The sequence below is a fragment of the Typopeltis vanoorti genome, chromosome 9 (genome assembly GCF_054136105.1).
Source record: "Typopeltis vanoorti isolate ZY-2024b chromosome 9, IOZ_Tvanoo_1.0, whole genome shotgun sequence".
In the NCBI taxonomy this organism is placed as follows: Eukaryota; Metazoa; Arthropoda; class Arachnida; order Uropygi; family Thelyphonidae; genus Typopeltis; species Typopeltis vanoorti.
The window spans coordinates 423,710-429,236 of record NC_143557.1 but is presented as its reverse complement, the minus strand read 5'-3'; positions in this window follow the sequence as shown (position 1 = coordinate 429,236).

The following is a 5,527-nucleotide window of genomic DNA, read 5'->3' as shown; positions in this document are numbered from 1 at the left end:
TTATGCAACCAACATGTCCAGGAAATATAAGAGTATGCAGCAAAAAGATAAAATAAATAGCTAACGCCTTTTATTCCCTTATAGGGAGTTGGCAAGGCCTTTCAACCCTACCAAGCTTTATGGAGACTGAATGGGGAATTCAATCTGCACCAGTAGCCAATCAGAGATAGCTGGTCCATGTCTATCACTAATTATAGGCAGTCAAAGAAGAGAGCGCAAACAAATGCTGCCATCTCTAGGTACCTAACCCTAACAGGATATGTTACTGTATGAAATAATGTGGGTTCTATGGTCGATTTTCTCGAGTTTATGGGATGAAAAACTCGAGTTGCCAGGAGAAAAAAAAACCCTCTTGCCTGTGCAGAGATCGACTAACTTCGGAACTGGTTGAAGAAAGGCTTAAAAAGAGATCCTCAGTCGGCGACCAGACTCGAAGTATAAGTTATCTTCGTGTGGCCTAACACAGAGGATGCAAGTGCCACTTCCACTGAGATACACAGGCTGCAGCAAAAAGATTTAGAAATAAAATAAATCTGCTATATATATTCCATATGCTGGGCATTTATTAAATTTCGTCAGTTGCGCTGTGGCTGTTGATTGTATAGATGCAGTAACATTTGCAGAGCGTAGCTCAGTGGAAGTGGCATGTGCTCTCTATGGTACTAGACTGTAAAGAAATCATAAATTCTATTCTAATCGTTCTTTAACTAAGCATTCTTTCGACCATTTCCCGAGTTAGTCGATCACTGGCATACGTAAATGGGTTTTTTCTCCCAGAAACTTGGGTTTTTCATTTCATAAACTCAAGAACTCATGGCAGAGCTCATTACTACCGGGAGCGTCCCCAAGTAGCGGAACTGAAAACGGCCTGTAGATATGGTGGCTAGATGCGATATAAGCAAGTTAATCTGGCAAATAAGCAGCCAGGGATGAACAACAGCAACTGAGCTATCAGGGTGTGTGTCGGGTGGGGGAGCAGAAATGGTAACTTTCACTTAAAACCTCACAAAGCTCGGCGACATAGTAAGTATTGCCACGAATAAATAAGCACCTGCTGTGGCTAGTGCCCCTGACAGTGGGAAGCCACATTGTCAGAATTGGTACATGGTTGAACACAAATGATGACAAAAAAGCTTGTCATCAGAGATTTGCAGAAGGCAATATGATTATATTGTGTACATCTCTAATAGTGTGGAGCAGAAAGCATATAGAAAAACCACGGCTCTATCTTATCTCCAGAACAATCACCATGGCGACCAAACTTTCAATTGACCCTGAGTTTCTGGCATCCCTTAAATCGGACAAGGGTGCTGAGAATCTTCATTCTCAAAATAGTGTCCACTTTTAAAATCACAAAAGGGAATGTCAGAACTCTGTATGAAGCTGGTAAATTAAGAAATACCATAAGAGAAATTAAGAGACTGGGAATTTGGATTTCATGGATTTGTGAGACAAGATGGCCAGTGAAAGTGGCAGGATCTGGAAAGTATCGACAAGATAATAGTAGATGAAGAAATCATTAAATCAGTAATAAATTACATCCCGCTTTCTGAAAGGTTAATACTATTAGAACTTAAGGGAAATCCTGTTAATATAAATATCAAAGCTTATGTCCCACTTTCTGAAAGGTTAATACTATTAGAACTTAAGGGAAATCCTGTTAATATAAATATCAAAGCTTATGCACCCACAGCTGACAAAAGTGAAGAAGTTGAAGAGTTTTATGAACACTTAATAAACATTAAAAACCTAACAAAGAAACATGAGATAAATATAGTAATGGGTGATATTAATGCTAAACTGGGCAGAAGGGATGATGGAGAAATTGGTGGAGAGCATGGTTTAGGTACCAGAAATGAACGAGGAGACCACCTTATCCAGTTCTGTCAGGAAGATCTAACAATTGCAAACATCTGGTTTAAAATCAGCCAAAAAATCACAAAAAAAGAAAACAAAATTGATATAGAAAAACTAAAAGAGCAAAGACATAACAACCTGCGATTACAACAGATTAACATGGAAGAAAGTGAGAGCGGAATCTCTTTGGAACAGCTTAAAGAATGCCATCATAACAACAAGTATTAAAGAAGTGAATTATGTGAATAATGAAAAACAACAGGAATGGATCGCAAACAAGATTTCCTCTCTTACTGATATGCAAAAAATGTATAAAAACAACCACCTAACCAAATTTACATGAACACATAACACCATCAAGAAGAAATTAAAAGAAGCAAAGAAAATTGGATGAAAAATTTATGTACTGAAATTGAACTGCTTCAGAAGAAACATGATAATTTCAATCTGTATATAAGAAAATCAACGAAATTTCTGGAAAACTGAGGAAAAAGCAAATAGTCTCTCTAAGAGACGAAAATGGAAAAATAGTACTAGAAGAAGAGAATAAAGCACAGATTTGGATAAAATATGTAACAGAACTTTTCAATGATACTAGACAGAAGCCTATAAATATAAAAGATAACATTCAAGGACCAGCAATCATGAAATGCGAAATAGAGAATGCTATACGAACAAGTAAAACAGGAAAAGCCAGTGGACCAGATGGTGTGCAAACAGAATTTTTAAAATTAATAGAACCAGATAGCATCAAACTTCTTGAAAAACTATTTAATAAAATATATGAAAGTGATGAATTTCCATCAGATTGGCTCAAATCTACATTTGTTACTAGCCCGAAGAAACCGACAGCAAAATCTTCTTCGATTTCCGAAATATTTTTGATTACTATTTTTGAAAGCAATTCAAAATCTCATCTATACAAAAAGTGAAGACACTCTAAGTGAAACCTAGTTTGGCCTTCGGGATGATTTTGGTACTAGAGAGGCCCTTTTCTGTACACAAATATTGATACAAAACTGCATAGAAAAACAGAAAATTGGATTTATGTGTTTGTGCCATAAATTTTACAAAGCTTTCGACAAGGTCAGATACATTAACTTAATAGAAGTCCTTCAACAAGTAGGTCTAGACGAACAAGACATAAGACTAATAAGAAATCTGTATTGGAAGCAATCAGATACCATTCAATTAAACAGCATCGCCACCAGTGATAATAACATCAAAAGAGGAGTGAGACATGGATGTGTGCTCTATCGCTCTTGTTCAGCATGTACTCAGAGGTAATGTTAAAAAAGGCATTGAAAGAATGTCCAGAGGGAATCACAATAACTGGAAAGATTGCTAACAACCTACAATATGCAGATGACACCATGCTAATTATAGATACCATCAGGGATCTCCAAAACCTCATTGACAGAGTATACATAAAAAGTCAAAGAATGGGAATAAATATAATCCTCGACAAGAAGAAATACATGGTCACCAGCAAACATCCAACCTCTTCAATGAAACTGACACTGATTGGGAAAACTATCGATCAAGTGTCATGGTATAAATATCTTGGTTGCTGGTTAATGAAAGGTGGGATCGCGAAATAGTTATGAAGACAAGGATTGAGGTTGCATGGCAGTCTTTCAAGAAAATGAGCAAATTATTCTGCAATAAAGATCTAACCATAGCAGTCAGATACAAAATGTTGAAATGTTATGTCTGGCCCATTTTGCTCTATGGAATGGAGATGTGGACATTGAAGATGGCAATAATCAAGAAAATTAAAATTTGAGATGTGTCTATATATATATATATATATATATATATATATATATATATATATATATATATATATATATAGACGAATGCTAAAGATATCGAAGAGAAAAAAAAATCAATGAAGATGTCTCATAATACAAATAAAATATGTCAAAGCCCAAAGATCTCATACAAAAATATAAAGAAACGAAAAACAACTTGGCCACATCATGTGTAACGACAAACATTAGCTTTTACAAACAATTTTGTTAGGAAGAATTGATTGCAAAGGAGCTAGAGGAAGGAAAAGAGTATCTTGGTTTGACATCATCAAGACATGGACAGGAAAGAGAAACGCAGATCACCGCAAGAACGTAGTTTGTTCGTCAAGAGGTCGCTGACCTTCGATAGAAAATGGCACCATAATAATAATAAGAAGAAACATCAGGAAATCGATCGTAGAGTCCACATCATTTATAGGCAGTTACCAGTATTAGGGGATTAGGGGACCACGAGATTGCGGCAGTTCTCAACAGGCTTTCTTCATTGGATGCAATGTATAATTAGTGATAATCTTTGGCCAGCTGCCTCTGAATTATTGGCTGTTAGTTGAGACTCAACTTTCCCCTTAGTCTCGGAAAGCTAGATGAGGCTAAAGGGGGCCTTGCGTACTCCCTGTATGGAAATTAACAGCGTTTCTTGATTTTTTAAAGATTTTTTGTTGTTTCAACTAACCTCTACTTTTCTCTCTTCTATGATAAAACATGTATATTTAAAAAATCTTTGGAATTCAAATTTGAAGCTTTAAAACGCCTCTTTGTAGATGGTAAGCAAATCTACAAGTGCATTATGATTCAATTATCGATTTTTATTAAATTTCAAGAGTTTGATTACGAAAATAGTGAAACCGAAGAGAATTTTTTTTCTAGGTAAAATATCCAATAACTTTCATTTAAGTTTATGCTTGTATTATGGAACTACACATTGGAACAGTTGTACAAAAGCAAAATATTACAAGACCTTCAAACATAATTAAGTATGCTACTACTCAATTCGAAACTTCGCAGAAATTGGTGGTTTCTGTATAGCTATGTGACTATCTACACCTATCACCTTCAATTCCCAGGGCACAGTTTGGTGAGATATGGGTTGGGATCAGCCTTCCTTAAATGCATCGATCAATTATTGCACCAAGGAAGTTCTGTTTGTCCATACAAGCTTTCTTAGACGACGTGGACCTCTTTCCTGAATGACTGTCTTAGAACCACGGTTAGACCTCTTAGACAAGCAATGTGGGTTATATTTCCACTGATTAAACACCAAGGATATCTCAAGTTTTGAGAATCCTTTCAGTTCTGCTGTTTTGAAAACCGTGGCTACAGCCAAATGATCACTCACAATAAGCTCTTTATCGTACTCCAAAAGATCCTTTGTTTTTCCTATTATGATCAGTATGATTGACGATTACTGACTAATAGCATTTATCAATAGCTGACTAGAACATGGGATGACACACACATGACGAAGAATTTTGCATACACATTGCGAAAGTGACATTTACTCGCATCTGTAAAAAGGTTTCTAATTCAGTGTATGCGTTCATATGAATACTCTATACATATAAGATTTCACAAAATAAACCAGAAACAGTTTATATCAAGTTGAACAAAGTACAATAAAAATGTTACTAGCTCATGTAAGTTAAGTGGAAAGCAAAAGAGTCTAGAAAAGTATACAGTGGATATGCAGCGGATATTGCATGTGTTTCTGCAAAAGTTAAATTTAAAATAAAATCCGTCAATCATATCCAGGATTCTTTAGAAAGTCATTTACATAGAACAGCTGAAGTACTCATCATCAACAACCATGGGTCCAGTGGCTGTAGGTGTCTGCTGCCATCTTGATATGATTCTTCCAC